Consider the following 17,750-nt stretch of genomic DNA (forward strand, 5'->3'; position numbering starts at 1 on the left):
TTAAAAGGATCAATTTTACATTTTGTAAGAAAAAGGAACCTCACTTAAAATTTTATTTTACAATCAAAGAGGGAAGTCCTTCCCCTTTTGTCGATTTCTTTTGTTGACCACCAAGATCAAAATTTTGCTTTGTTGACCAAATTATTTTCCTAGATTAGAAAATCATCGCTTTGAAGAAAATAAAAAGAACATGTTTTCATGGAGCAACATCTCCATATAGATCTTAGAAAATCATCGACTTGAAAGGTAGAAAGAACCTTGTTTGCCTTATCTCGAAAGTAGAAGGCATATGCTCTCCCCTTAACTAGGTGATCAAAAAGTAGCCTACTCTTACACTTTTAGTCATACTACATTTACATCCTTTAGCAGGCCTGCCTTCCCGAGGGGTTGAAAAACTCTTAAAGCCATTCGTGGCCGGTGTGAAGGGAGTGACCTAAGTGGGAAACAACTTTGACGCCAAGTGTTCCAACCCACTATAATCAAATGTGGAAAGTCACGAAAGTCCTTTTCAATGGTTGTGCATAGCGATTAGCCTTCCCCCAGTATCCTTGAGATATGTAAAGCCTTTGTTCTAAAGGTTGGGAAGCCTCCTGAGAGATTTTATCACTGACGGTCGAACAAGAAGCTTGATTATGAACTTTGGTATTAGAAACCTTGAGCTAAGTCAGTAACCAGACATTTGTAATATCATAGTGCAAGGGTGAGGATGAATCCGCCCCCAAGATCGCTCACCATATATCTCCCAAGATAACTACTCAATTGTGAAGCAATTCACTTTGAGTTAATATCTGGTAAAAGGCAAAAAAAGGGCACCCTCTAGGGGTTGAGACGACTGTTTGAGCTGACAGAGTATCGAGACTAGTGGGCTATGGTATTACTTATGACCCTTGAATAAAGAGTCTTTTTGAAGTGTATTCTTTGTAACCAAACCTGTTGAAACATTGACGATTTAAATACATCCTCGCAGAAAACACACTTACTGTCTAGATTAGGCAAAAATTGTTATATATTTGGTGTTGTGTCTTCATTTGTTACTTTAGAAAATCATCCATCAGCATTAAAAGCTTAAGGCAAAACACCAAAATCGTAAAAAACAATCAAGTCAGGGTAGTTTAGCGCGTAAGAGCAACATCTTAGCGCGTATCAACCATAACTTAGCGCATCACATCTTATCATTAGCGCTTAAAGTATTCACAATAGCGCTTCACCAAAATTTAAAAACAAGCAGTTACATTTAGCACATTCTGAAAATAGTGTAGCACGTGGAAGCATCAGCTTAGCACGTCGAAGTTAAGCTTTAGCGCGTGGGGTATAAACAGTAGCGCTTCGGTGGCTCATATTAGCGCATGATATTTTGAAATTAGATCTGAAACAAAATTTATTATTAGAAATAGTTAGCACGTAGACCGGGGCAGCGTAGCGCATGGGGTCTTTCCCTTAGCACTTTGAGAAACTTTTGTAGCGCATAGGGTCTCTACTTTAGCGCGTGGTGAAAACCAAAAAAACAAGGGGCAAAACAAAGGTAAATTTAGAAAATTTTGAAAACATTTTTGGCAACCTCTTTTCATCAACTTAAACTTCATCAGATCAAAATATCAAGAATAGACCTAGAAAGCTATTTCTAAAGCAAATTTCGTATCAAACAAAAGTTGTCCAAACATCTAAAATTGGTCGCATGATAAACATATCTATCCTATCAAAATTAGGAGACATCATCACACATAGCAAATAGGTCCTTTTTTATCACACGAATTTTATCCCAAACACACTTGTTTAAAACTCCAAGTTGTCAAATCAAGTTTCCATATCGGGAGACTTTTTCCATATCATTTGACGCACTTTGTCGTGAGGGGGCATCGAAACCTTCACTTGGATAAAGTAAAACTTGAATTTCCAAAACAAGATAAACTGAATCCAAACCAACTCAAAAGGAACTATTGATCTCTTGTGCATGACTCATCCTCATATTCTGAGAAGAAATAATATTTATCGTAATACTAAGTTAAAGAAATAGCAACCAAGTCCTTCGAAATTTGCCAAAAGAAATAAATTTGTATACATCAATCGCCAACTCTTCAAATCTAATCGAACATTTCTTCATCATGTGCGACTCTATATTCAAAACAAATCCAACGAATTTGACAAATAACCTTTGAAGACTAGAGCATTCTACCAAAAATCCGCATTCAGTCAACAAATCAATTGTGGAGGAAAGATCAATCCTACATTCTTTCCCGATGAGTGCATCACTTACAACATACCCTGATTTGAACCACCAACCCCTGAGCAACACATCGAAGAGAATTTTATCCCCTTTCTCACAGAAAGATTCTACTAAATGCTTGTTGTTACTTGCTCAACAAAAAAAACAAAGCAAAATGCAATCAGAATCCAGCATGAATCAGAGATTATCAAATCCTTTCGAGCATCCAAATCTAGAGGACGCTGAAATTTCTGAGGAACTTCTTCAAGAATGTCAAGAAAGTGCTTCATTTCAAAAACTTGTGGAAAGACTCATGGAAAACGACAAAGAAAAATATCTGCTCATGCTCACAACCAAAGGAGTTAAACTTCCTGAGGACTTTGACACTGACATTTTCAGAACAAAGTCCCAACATTATGACTTTCAAGAACGACAATGAGAAGGAGAAGCATGTGACCCTGAGCAAGATATTCCTCAACAAAACATACCTGAACAAAATACCCTAGGGCAAAACATCCCTGACCAACACATCCCCGAGCAAAACATGTCGTTCCATACACCATTTCAACCTAGGATTAATGCAAGGGAATAAATCTTCCCTCGGCAAAATAATGCACCTTTGATTGCCCTTACTCAAAAAATGCAAATTTTACAAAGACAAATGCAAGACATGCAACAAGGGACAATATTACGGTACTAATTAAATGAAATTTGTCCTTATCCGTTTGACAGAAGATTGAATATGGTACCTTTTCCTCTGAACTCAGACGTTCCCAAATTTGATAAGTACGATGGGAAAAGAAATCCCCGTGATCATGTTCGAGAATTCTTCACCATGAGTCTTGAATTTGCTCATGATGACACCTATTTGATGAGGTTATTCCCAAGAAGCTTGGGAGGACAAACAATGGAATGGTTATCCAAAATCACACATCCTGTCAGATCATTTGATGAACTCATCAACAAATTCATAACTCAATATTCCTATAACATTCAACATGCTATCACCATGCTAGATTTCTGTAACACCAAACAAAAAAACAATGAAACACTCATGGTATTCCTTCAATGTTGGTGGCGTATGGTTTCACGATATCCTCGAGATATCCCTGAAAAAGAGAAAATGGAAATCTTCATCAATAACTTGAATGGTGAGATGAGTTACAAGCTCAAACTCCAATGCATACCATCTTTTGCTAAATTGATTGAGAATGGCATTCAAGTAGAAGAAGCATGTGTCAAGAAGGGAACACTAAAATTCTTCAAAGAAGGAACAAGTTCATCAAACTACAACAATCAGAACACCAACAACCTAGACAAATCCAGATTCTAGACCAGAAACAAAAACAATGGAAACAAAGGAGGCAACGAATCACATGATCCAAAATCCAAGCAACCTGTGCTTGAATTATCAGTAAATCCTCAAGCTACAAAGAATCCCAAAGGTGCTAACCCAGACACTAACACTTGCACACCAAGTACCAATCAAGGTCAATCCAACACCAACAATCACACAAATCGAGGACCTAATAACAATTCATGAGGTAACACCAACAATTTTCAAAAACATGTCTACACACCACTGGGACAATCACTAGAGTCAGCATTCAGAGAACTCCTAGCAAACAAAATTATCTCTTTACCAACAATCAGCAACTATGAACCACAAATCAAACCACCTTAGTGGAATGACTCGCACTTTTGTGATTTTCATCGCAACAAAGGTCATCAGACAAATGATTGTATGAGACTGAAAAACATTGTTCAGGACATGATTGATAGAGGTGATTTAACGGTGGATTATCTCAAGATAAATGGTGACCGTGGAGCCTTTAAAAATCCTCTTCCAAACTACAACAAAGATGGAGCTTCAACCTCAAACGATACATGTGAGGCTCATATCAATCACATCTACAATAACACAATCAATCATATATCAGTTGTAGACAGTCAAGTAAACGTCATCACAATCCGAGATAAGCTTTATCATGAATCTGTCAACGTAACAACCTGAGCTCAAAAATATGTCTTGAAGGGACATATGTCAACAACGAACACTGTATCCAAAATTCAATATGACCTAGTCAGCCAACTGCGCAAAAATCATGCTCAAATATCTATACTGGAGTTGCTGAAACTTTCGCCAAAACACAAAGACATATTAGAACACGTGCTATTAGAAACGAATGTACCTCAAGATCTGGATGCTGACAAATTCCAGGCCATGGTCGCTCATATGACAGGGCCTCATAATCTCACTTTTTCAGAGCACGATAATATCTCATTGAGCCATCCACATAATACTCCTCTCCATATTGAAGTCATAGTCTATAAACATTGAGTAAAACGAGTATTAATAGATGGAGGATCTGGACTTAATATATGTACCTTAAAAACTATCTGTGCATTAGGCTTCTCGGAGGAGTCTATTGATCCATGCAAAAATATTACTATAAAGGCATATGATGATGAGGAAAGATCCTCTAAAGGAATAGTGGTGTTGCTGATTCAAGTCGGACCGATACAAAGAGATACTATGTGCCAGGTCTTAGACATAGACCTCACATACAATATCTTATTAGGTCGACCCTGGATACATGAAATGCAAGCAGTGCCTTCTACCTATCACCAGTGTGTCAAATTGCCCTATAATGGGCAGGAGGTTTCTATATCTACTAATCACAATCCATTTCAACATTGTAATGCAATGGGGGCAGCCCAGGATAGTTTGGTTCCACATAATAGAGAGAAACAGAATTCCTCAGCACCAGATCTTCAACAAGTCTAAATCATTACTTAGAGATTTCAAGCAAAAAATGAAAATCAAAGAACAAGGTATGGGGGAATACTCTTTGGAACCCATGTGTTTGGCTAACGGACCCACATCACCTAGATCTCATGGATTACCTACAACATCAACACATCAAGAAACTCAGCCCATCACCAAGTTCAATGGTACATTCATTCAACTCGGCACTTTAGCACACGAATCCGAGGAAAATGATATCCTCAGTTGGTTATACAAGGATGAAGAGGAAAATAACAGAGGAGCTGCTATGGAAGTGGTTATACCAACACACATGTATGGAAAAGGATACTTAATCATGCAACAAATAGGATATAATGGTAACGGACCTATTGGTAAACATCAGGAAGGCGTCACAGAACCATTGGATCCTCCTTCACAATTCAGTAAAGACAAAAAGGGATTGGGATTTGAACTCACTCTACTACCAAAGAAGGTACCACACAAATATCAAAAACATCAGTGGAAAGAAAAGAAGAAGTACAAAGAAGAATCCTGGCAAGAAGCACTATTTGAGTCAGCAGAGACAATCTGTAAGGAATGTGAATATCAAGAAAGGAAACAATATCAAGGGGAGCCCATCATTCACAAGAAGACAACATCTATAGAAGTCTATCATATTCAAGAACCAATATCCAACAAAGCAACATCATTTCCAGATAACATCATTCCTCCCCAAGGAGGGACAATATATGAACAAATACAAAAGGTAGAAGCGGGATCTGACACAGAATCAGAGAAAACTATCAAACTTGTATCAATCATAAAGACCTATTCTCACCATATAACATACCAGTTCATAGCACTATTAGAATATGGGATGATACCTCTGGGACTGATTCCAATGAATATGAATGGGGTAGCTATTCTAATATTACTGAAGATGTTGCTGAAAATAGGAGTCATACACCCATTTCTCAACAAGAACATAGCACATAAATTAGACTACTTGAATTTAGACCACAAAATATCTATGATGCCAAGGACAATGAGCAACGTTATTATGAACAAGTCTATACAGAAGATGATACCATCGAAGACCTTGACAGAATCCTTGACTTCTTTAGCACCCAAACCAATCAGGATGAAACCTCTATCTTGACACTTACAGCAACAAAACTTGATCTGCCAATCGATTCCTTACCACTTATCTTTCCGGACCTCATAGACTGGGGCGAACCTAAAATATGTGATGTACCAATTTTCCCAAATGATGAATCCATTATCCATTACTTGTGTACTGTTAACCTAGAAACAGACTCCACCAGTAAACAAAGTAACGACATCTACAATCCTGGGAGTGCCAGGTTTCTCAGTCGCAAAAATGAATCAAATAACGGATCTATTGCTGAAAACCAGTCAATGGCAGCTATGGATCACAAAAAAGTAAAGATAAAGGACGCATCTGAGGGTGAAAACCTTTTTAAGGTGCCCAAAGATGGGAGACTTGACACTCTTCCATAACATTATCATAAGCCATCACCTATATTGATTGAGCCTACTCAATCAATCATAATTGGTACTACAGAAGCAGCCAAAAACATACACCTGGTAGAATCTCTGACAAAGGAAGAAAGATCAACATTTATCATTTTTTTGAAGAAAAGCAAATCAACTTTTCTTAGTCATACGCAGATATGCCCGGGATTGATCCATAATTAATCATGCATTACTTGTCCATTACTGTAGGAGCTAAGCCAGTTAAGCAAAAACTGCGAAAGATGAATCCCCATGTGGCACTCATGATTAAATTTGAACTAAAGAAACTATTAGATGTCGGATTCATTTGACCTATTGACTATGCAGAATGGATTTCCAACATCATTCCAATATCAAAACTAGATGGTAGTATCAAGATATGCACTGATTTTAGAGATGTCAACAAAACCTGTCCAAAGGATGACTTTCCTTTGCCTAGTATTGACATAATTGTAGACCTCACAGCAGACCATGTAATGTTATCACTAATGGACGGTTTTTCAGGCTATAATCAAATCAATATAGCCCCCGAAGATCAAGATAGAACAACATTTACCTGTCCTTGGGGAACGTACTGTTGGAATGTTATGCCTTTTGGCCTAAAGAATGCAGGCGCAACTTATCAATGAGCAATGACAATAATCTTTCATAACATGATGCATACCTTCATGGAAGACTACGTGGATGATTTACTAGCTAAATCCTTCATAAGAGCATAACACCTAAGCATCTTAGCAAAGATTTTTGATCAATTAGAGAAATTCCAAGTCAGACTCAACCCTAAGAAGTGTGTCTTCGGGGTTACATCAGGAAAATTACTTGGTTACATAGTTTCAGCTAAAGGTATTGAAGTGGATCCAGCAAAGGTACAAGCCATTATGAAGATGCCACCACCAAAGAATATTAGCCAGCTCAGGTCACTACAAGGATGACTCCAATCAATCAGGTGATTCATTGCTCAACTAGTAGATAAAAGTTTCCCATTTAACCATTTACTACATAAAAATGTACCATTCAGATGGGAAGCCAAATGTGCAGAACCTTTCTATCAAATCATACAGTATCTGATGAACCCACCAGTTCTAGTGCCACCAAAAGTAGGGAAGCCACTCCTTCTCTACATTTCCACAATAGATATATCACTAGGGGTATTATTAGCACAAGAAGGTCAACAAGGCAAGGAACGAGCTATATACTACATCAGCATGACTTTGAATGGACATGAATTAAACTATACATTCATTGAGAAGGCTTGTCTAACAATAGTATTTGCCTCTCAAAAATTACGACATTACATGCTAGTGCACACAATTAAGCTAGTTGCAAAAATTGATCCTCTCAAATATCTACTCAGCAAGGTAGCTCTTACAGGTAGATTGGCTAGATGGGTCATGATTCTCAGTGAATTTGATATCCACTACATAGAAAAAAGAGCTATAAAAGGAAAAGCAATTGCAGATCAGTTGGCTGAAGCACCTCTACTAGGAAAACAAACTATAGAGGTTGAATTTCTAGATAGGGATGTTCTTGCCATTTCTACCAAACAATGGACCCTATACTTTGATGGATCCTACACACAACATGGCTCAGGTGCCGACATTCTATTCATCACTCCTGAAGGACACACTATACCAAGATCATAACAGCTCATGTTTCCATGCACAAATAACGTGGCTGAATATGAGGCATTGGTTATAGGCATCAAAATGGCCGTAGAATGGAGAATCACAGAGTTAAAGGTCTACGGAGACTCACAACTAGTCATCAATCAAATCAACAACAACTATCAGACAAAGGATTACAAGCTTCTACCCTACAAGTGAATGGTGGATGACTTCATGCCATATTTTATACACATCACCTTCGAGCAAATACCAAGGTTGGACAACAAAGCAGCCGATGCAATGGCTACTATCACTTCATTACTACAAATTCTAGAGCAACAAAGTCATTATGAGTTTCTGGTAGAGCAATTATTCTCCCCAGCCTATGAGCACTCTAAATCCCATGTTATCTATGCCTTGACCGGATCGGATTCTCTGTTATATGGACCGATATACAACTGCCTTAAGAACAATATCTTACCCATTGACCTATCCCAAAACCAAAAAATTAACTTTATCCGGGAAGCCACCCATTATACCCTCGTTACTGATACTTTATACCATCGAGGTCTAGATGGTACTCTTCTTCATTGCCTTGATCATAGTGAATCTGACTCCGCTTTACACGAGCTTCATGAAGGTATCTGTGGCACACATTCAAGTGGTACTACTCCTGCTAAAAAGCTTCTGAGAATGGGATATTACTAGCCAACAATGGAAAAAGACTCTTATCACTTTGCAAAGAAGTGTCCTAAATGCCAGATCCATGGCAATCTAATACATGCACCAGCACAGGAACTGCAACCATTCACGACATACTGGCTCTTTTGTCAGTAGGGACTAGACTTGGTCGGCAAAATTCATCCCTCATCTTCAAATGGACACAAGTTCATTATAATTGCAACAGAATACTTTACCAAGTGGATAGAAGCAGTCCCCATGACCACAGTGACTAGGAAACAAATTGCCTCTTTTATCCTTAATTATCTGATCTCCAGATATTGTATTCCAAGTTCCATCATCACAGATAATGGACGACCTTTAAAAAACCAAGATGTTCGAGAACTATGTGAAAAATTCAAAATACAACATCGTTTCTCTACACCATACTACCCACAGGGGAATGGTCAAGCAGAAGCATCCAACAAGACAATATTGAAAATCCTAAAGAAAACAGTGAATGATGCAGGCAAAGATTGGCACGTACAACTCAATCCAGCACTTTGGGCATACAGAACTAGCATCTGCACACCTACAGGGGCAACACCATACTCATTGGTATATAGATCAGAAGCTATTTTACCCCTGGAGGTATAAATTCCATCTCTCAGAGTCTCTCTAAAAAGCTTAATCCTAGATGAAGAGTATCGAGTAAACCAACTGCAAGAACTTGAACTATTAGATGAAAGATGCCAGCATGCTTACACTCATCTCAAAGCATATCAACAACACATGTGCCGAAGCTACAACCACAAAGTCATTCCTCGAATTTTTTAAGTTGGTGATCTAGTACTCAAAGAAAATACTAGAAATCAACAGGATCGGGAAAAGAAAGGGAAGATTGAACCTAACTGGTTGGGTCCCTATGTCATTATAGCAACCTATGGATCAAGCTCCTATCAACTAACTACCTTAGAAGGAGATGTGCTCGATGAACCCACCAACAATATCCATTTGAAGAAATACTACACTTGAGTAGTCTAAATGCACGGAAAAGGTAAAAATACAAAAAATTAGAAAAAGCAAAGAAAAGGATGCAATAAAAACAAATGGTGAAAACTTGGCAACAGGCACTATTGTGAGAGAATAGATCCTCTATCTATATCCATACCATTCTATCCATATCCTTAAAAACACTATCGGCCGTCGCCCGATATTTTTATCATCATATCCATTCAGGACATACTTCACGTAGTCACTATCCTGGTTTATCCAGATATTCCTTCATCACATCTTACCATGGCTTGGTAATCACTGTACATATCCACATCAAGAGGCACCCTTAGCTAGGGGTAATATTCGTCAAAACTTGCAACACGTTCAAGCCATCAAAAACTACAAGAAAACTCAGAACATCACATCTAGTAAACAAACCTCACACAATCACAAACCAAACCATTGATCGCAGAGTAAAATTCACAAAGAACTAATGGATGATTTTATGAAGTATCAAATGAAGCATCTTGCATAAAGTTTTGACTATTTTGCACTTGAACTTTTTGAATTATTGGATCTTCTGAAATTTTCTCCACAATGCTTCAAAGCTAGAGAACATCAGGAGACTCCAATATTTTTTTTTAGTTTTTTGTCTATGAGGCGATCATCTGTACTGTGTAAATACTTGTCTCGAGACATGATTCACAACATATCACTGAAGACATGAATCCACTTTACGCATACAAATGGTTTAATCTTGTTTGTTTATACGCAATCCGCACTCGAGTCGTCCTGGTTCAATTATACCTTGACACTTGTGCTATCTTGCAAAATCAAAAACCATGTAAATTTTTCTCAGGTCATTATGGTTCAATTATACCATTATGCTTGTATAAATTTTCAACATATCCCAAAATAAATCAATTCTCAAATGATGATACATATATCGAAAGCAAACAAAATGTGGCTATACAGGGATGACAACTACAGAATGAGGATACTCATTTTACAATTAGTTGCATATCATTTTACGATTAGTTGCATATCATAACATACATCTCATTTTCAAGATACATCTCACAACATATCATATCATACATCTCATTTTTCAAGATATATCTCACAGCATCATGCATTATCATATCATATCCATCACATCACATGCATCTATCTAAGTATTACATCATCATAGAATAACCCAAAGCATATAGAATGCATAATCCATAACACATCACATGAGGATCAAAGAAAATGGTGTCATCTATATATCTCAAATGGTCAATATACAAAATATGTCATACAATACAATGATCAAAATATAATAGAGACAACATCTCTCAGGTATGACTATATCTTGAAGGAGACAGTCTCGCAACAGATGTCCCAGCCCCTGGATCTCCAGGTGGATCATGTCTAGCAGGCCCTGTCATGCCTCTGCTCTCTGACCGCGACCCAATCTCTCGGGATTGACTAGATCTCGATTATGTGAAACTCTACACTCGGCGCTCCCTCGACACCGCCTCCTCAGAATGCCTCCTATAATACTCCACCTCCCTGACTCTCAAAGCCAGCTCTCTAAAGGTGTCTCTCATCAGGCCACCTGTCGCCGCTCTCTCCAAAACCTCAACTCAAGCCTCAACTCAACCCAACCGCTCCAAAGCAGTATCTTGCAATATAGTCAACTGTGTAATCTGACGTTGCTGCGCCAACATCTGGGTCTGCACATGCTGCACTGACAACTGTAGTGATCTAATCTATGCGTCCTCTGCATGTGTAGGAATTCATATCTGCATGGGTACCTGTGAAGGGGTACCCCCTATCCCTCTACCTGTCCTCGGTGCTGGTGGAGGTAACACATATGACCTCCTCCTTTGAGTCGGTCACTACACGTCCTCATACCCTCCAACTGCTGCTATCACCTCCTCAACCTGCTCCTCCTCTCCAACTTTGATCACTAAACCCCCTCTCCCTCTATTCACTACCACCCGCCACACAACTCTCTCTGCCCATATCACTCTCCCACCACCATCTCCACCCCTATCTCCTCTCCTCCTCAACTCCAATCTCCCTCTAACTGCTCGCCGACCTCTCTCACCTCCTCTATCATCTCCTCCATCCCCTCCTCCTCCATCACCCCCCTCTCATCTACCTCCTCATCATCATCGTATGTTGGAAACATCTCAGTTGGATCAGATATCCTAGCTACTACCCGTGTTGCGAAGAGTTCTCCAAACTCATCAGTCATCCCTGTATCCACGATCTCAGGGGCATAATCCTAAATCTGGTCGGCTAACTGAAAGAACTCCTCTACCGTTGTCGTGTTGTAAATTGTAGGACCCCAGTCTGGGATATCCTCTCTTCGTCAAGCATATAGACATACTCCCTGTGGTATGCCCTGTTGTCGCCCATACTGCTGTAGCACCCGACTATGCAAAAATATCTCTATAACAAAGGGCGTCTGCCCTATTAGATACCTGGACATGAAGACATGTGGCATCTCCATCCCATCCTTAGCCCATATCTTGCACCTTGTATATGGTTGCCAAATGACCATATCAATATCATCCAGCACTCTCCTCCAATGCTCTAGTTTGCCCAACTTGCGCTGGACAACTATCCCTCTGTACCCATATGCGTAAGAACATCCAACAGGCCTATCTCTATCTGCCAATGACCTCGATGCGGGGATATGCTCGCATGCCCATACCTGAAGCAATGTCACACCAGCTGATAAACTATCGTAACCCAGGTACACTACCTCATGCAGATCCCTGTATAAATGGGCCAGTATAGTTGATCCCCATGCAAAACGATGACCCTGCATCACCATGTCCTCCAGCACTAATCCCTATCCAGCGGACAGTCCCTACAACCTATGATCGGGATATAGAAAACCACTAATAAAACCTGCTAAAATTGATGACAGAGGAGCGTAATCCAAATCCAAAAACTCCTGCCATGGGATCTCGTACCCACAAATAGTATCATCCTGGAATATCCAGCGCAGTGCCTTGGTCCCACCCTCCTTCGTCTTCTCATAAGGTAGCAGTGCACCTACTACAAGAATCCCCAGAATGCGGTAGCAATCCTCGGGTGTCACTGTCATCTCGCCTGTAGCCAAATGAAAGGTGCTCTTGTCATTATGCCACCTCTCTGCGAACGCTGTCAATAAACCCCAGTTTACGATAAACCAAGGCATCTCTAGCAAAGAGGTCAAACCACACCTATCAATAATATCCCTGTCTCCCCGTGTCAATCATGGTATCAATGACCACGGTCTCGTAAATCGCTCATGTGACTGTGTTGGCAACATAGCTTTATAACAGACAATGAAAGATTGTTGGCATTTCAATAAGGATATTGAGAAGGTTGTTGATGATTATGGATATAAATGATTAAAGATGTTCACTGTCTTGATATTATTATTTTATCATTGATGTCAAGAAATTGATTTTCTAATTCAGTATGATGTTGCCATATCTAGAGAAGTATGATATGAAGATTATAAAGATGTCGGTAAAAGACACAGGAATGAATATGATGAATAAGGGGAAGAATAAGGAATTCAATGGGCAACTAATACTGAGTCAAACAATGATAAGAGCATGATGTTTTAGATTGTTTTAACATCATACATATGTTGTAAAATGTAAAGGTTAATACTATACTATGTTATCAAGCAAAGAACCTAGTCGACAAACCCTAAGGAACCTAGTCAGTAAACCCTAAGGTTATCACTATCGGTTAATGAAGATGAAATGTCTACCGAGTGAAGTTTAGTATTCACCGAGTTGTATTTGAGCTATAACAAAATGCATTAAATGTTTACATGTGGTATTTAATGAAGGAAGTTGATGAGCTGGAACTGATCAATGATTGGTGAGCCCTGAGTGAAGTTTGTTATGGAATCTAAGGCAATGAAAAGTCGGGATGAAGATCTACAACTCAGATTGAACCGCAATACCCTGGCACAAGTTCCAAGACTATTATGCAAGTTCCAAGGTGGGGTAAAACATTTTCAGATCGGAAGATGCATTGAACCTGGACAAGATTCAAGATCTGATGGCTATGCTTTATCATGGGAAATGTGATCAAGGAGATTAAGCAGTTACCTGATTGTTTATAAATAGGAAACTGTTGATAAACAATGTATGTGGGCAAGTGTATGCACAGGGATGTTACATAGTGATTACCGAGCACAGAAGCTTGAAGACCTGTTTGAATAACAGAGTATAGAACCCCAGTAGATAGACAAGATTAGTTCTATGTCTAGATTGTATTAAACAAATAGGAATCTGCTTTAGCATTTTAGATGTGAAGTTGCAGATAGATTTTATTACTGTTATTTTGTGAAAGTGACAGAAAATCTCTTAACCGAGTGGACTTAACAATATTATTTGTAAAACCGTCTAACAAGGTGACATTCTAATTGAGTGTTTGAAATCCTTTAACAAGGTCACTTCTAACAAAGTGAAGATCCTAACAGATCTGAGGGAAATCCCTTAACCGGGTCACATCTAGCAATGTGTTTGTAATCTTTAACAGGATTTGCTTTTAACCGAGCATACTCTAGAAGAGTATATTTCTTAGTGGGTCTGAAATCCCACAGTGGTTTTTCCCTATTTGGGTTTCCATGTTAAATCTGGTGTTATGAGGTTTATGATGTTCATATGCTTTTGAGTTTGCATGTTTAACAGTTTTGGTTATATTACTGATATACATGTTACCGAGGTTGAATCTAATGTTTTTATGGATGATTAAGTTTGTATGATTCACCCCCCCTCTCATCTTGTTGGCTATTGGATCTATACTTATATTAAGTATCAGAACTATCAATTGGTATCAGAGCTTTGGACTTCAGAAGGAAAGTTTAAAGGCACTTGAGTTAAAGATCCAAAATGTACAAGAGGGATGCACCAAAGCTAAACAAGTCAAGTTTCTCTACATGGCAGAAAAGGATGAAGCTACATCTATCAGGAGATGGAGAATATGTTGTATACTATCTGGAGAATGATTTTGTCACTCCGAGCACATATCCATTGACTATGGAAGAGATAAAGACAAAGCAAGAACATATTCAAGCAATGATTGAAATAACATCTGCATTGACCGATTCAAAGTTTAATGATCTAGAAGGCTGCAATGATGCAAAGGCAATGTGGGATAAGCTCATATCAGTATATGGAGGAGATGAACATGTTCAAAGAGCAAAAGTAGATATTATAAGAGGACAACTTGAATCTATGAGGATGAATGAAGGTGAGAACATAACTCAGTACAGTACAAGACTAAAGGAGATTGTCAATCAAATCAAAGGAGCAGGTGGAACTATTGAAGAAAAGGATATAACAAGTAAGTTGTTAAGAACCCTCTACCAGCTTATGCAATTTGAGTATCTGCAATTAATGAATTGAGGTCTGTACCTAATATGCCAGTTTCTTTAGATGCTACTATTGGTAAGCTACATGCATTTGAGTTAAGTAATTTTGATAACAGTGGATCTTCGGTAAATAAAGTTGAATCTGCATTTAGTTCTTTTCATCTTGATGAATCTAATGATTTCAATGAAAGAAAGTATAAGTACTCTAAAGGAGATCACAGTGGAGCAAGTGAAAGATTTCGTAAGAACATGGAGGCAGTACACAAACTGTATGAGGAAATCAGAAAGCAAGAAGAGTTTGAAGCACTATTAGCCAAAAGGTTACCGAGAGGAAAAGGTAAGTATAAAGGAAAACTACCTTTGAAATGTTTCAATTGTGATAAGATAGGACATATGGCTTCTAACTGTCCTGACAAAGATTCTACTGAAAAGAGAGATTACCGAGATGACAGACAGAAAGATAACTATCACAGAGGACACCGAGACTTCAGAAGAAGAGATAGAAAGACATGCCTAATAGCTGATGAGGAATCCAACAATGATAAATCAGGTGATACTGATACAGAGGAAGTAGTTTATGTGGCTATCAAGGATGGATCAGATGAAGAAAAGTATGAAGAAAAAGCCCTAATATCTCACTTAAACACTAATGATTCTTGGATTATAGATAGTGGATGCTCACATCATATGACAAGAGATAAACACAAGTTTGTTATGATAGAGGATTATGATGGAGGCTATGTTAGATTTGGTAATGATGTACCATGTCCAATGAGAGGTAAAGGATCTATAACACTTCTTGATAGTGCAAGATGCAATGATGTTTATTGGGTTGAAGGTTTGAAATACAATTTGTTGAGTGTAGCGCAACTAAACAACACAGGTTACCGAATAGAATTTCAGAAGGGAATTGTCAAAGTTCATGACAAGAATGGAAAGTTAGCTGCTACTGGGACACAAACAAAAGGTAACACATTTCACCTTGACTCAACTCGGAATAAGTGTTTGCATGCAAAGTTAGATGATACCTGGTTATGGCATAAAAGGTTTTGTCATGTCAATTTTGATAATCTGATCAAAATAAGTAAGAAGCACAGAGTAAGAGGTCTATCGAGTCTTGAAAAACCTGAGAATGCTATGTGCCGAGGATGCCAGATGGGTAAGATGAAAAGATCAAGCTTTACAAGTAAGTCTTACACTTCTAAGGGAATTCTAGATCTAGTGCACATTGATCTTTGTGGTCCTATGAAAGTTCAAAGTTATTATGGTGATAAATATTTCATATTATTTGTGGATGACTATTCAAGGATGATGTCAGTAATGTTTTTAAAAGAAAAATCAGAAGCTTTTCAAATGTTTAAATGGTACAAGGCAAGAGTTGAAAATGAAATAGGAAGACAACTGAAATGTCTTAAATCATATAGAGGAGGAGAGTTCACATCAGATGAGTTGAACTTATTTTGCAATGATCATGGTATTAAAAGACAAGTCTCTGCACCGAGAACTCCACAACGGAATGTAATAGCTGAGAGAAGAAACAAATCTATTGTGGATTGTGCTAGAACACTGATGATTGAAAAGAAGGTGCCACAAACATTCTGGAGAGAAGCAATAAGCATAGCAGTTTACACCTTGAACCGAGTTCAATTGAAGAAAGGTACTTTGAAGACACCATATGAAATCTGGTATGATAAGAAACCTAATGTAAGTTATTTTAAAATCTTTGGAAGTAGATGCTATGTTCATAAAGATGATAGAAATGGCAAATTTGATCAGAAAAGTGAAGAAGGAATGTTTCTAGGTTATTCTTCTAGAAGAAAAGCATTTAAATGTCTGATCAAATCATCTAACAAAATAGTAGAAAGTGCAAATGTGAAAATTGATGAATTTGCAGAAAGAAATGATGAAGGAAATTCCAAGGAACCAGAAGACTATGATGAATTTGTCTATGTTCAATAGAGAAGTCCTACCGAGAAGACTATTGAAGAAAATGAAGAGAATATCCAGTTACCGAGTGATGAAGAAGATCATACAGAGCCTACCGAGCCTGTATTAGCCAAGTATGTCAGAAGACATCATGCACCAAGTCAGATTATAGGAGATATGGATGATCCACTGATGACAAGGAACAAACTGAGACAGAAAACATGTTTGATATCTGAATTTGAACCGAGAATAGTGAAAGAGGCATTTAACAGTGAAAATTGGATAAATGCTATGATAGAAGAGATTGATCAAATCAAGAAGAATGACACATGGACACTAATCTCAAGACCAAAGGACAAAAATGTAATCGGTACAAAGTGGATTTTCAAAAACAAGCTAAATGAAAAAGGAGAGGTCATTCAGAACAAAGCAAGACTAGTCTGCAAAGGTTATGCTCAAGAAGAAGGAATTGATTATGGTGAAACTTTTGCACCTGTTGCTAGACTTGAAGGAGTAAGAACATTGTTGGCCTATGCTGCTTTCAAAAATTTCAAGATATATCAAATGGATGTCAAATCTGCATTTCTGAATGGAATATTAGAAGAAGAAGTTTTCATTGAACAACCTGAAGGATTTGTTGAAGACAAGAATAAAGATCGAGTATGTAAATTGACCAAAGCTTTATATGGTTTGAAA

Source organism: Cryptomeria japonica, chromosome 5, assembly GCF_030272615.1.
Source record: "Cryptomeria japonica chromosome 5, Sugi_1.0, whole genome shotgun sequence".
Taxonomy (NCBI): Eukaryota; Viridiplantae; Streptophyta; class Pinopsida; order Cupressales; family Cupressaceae; genus Cryptomeria; species Cryptomeria japonica.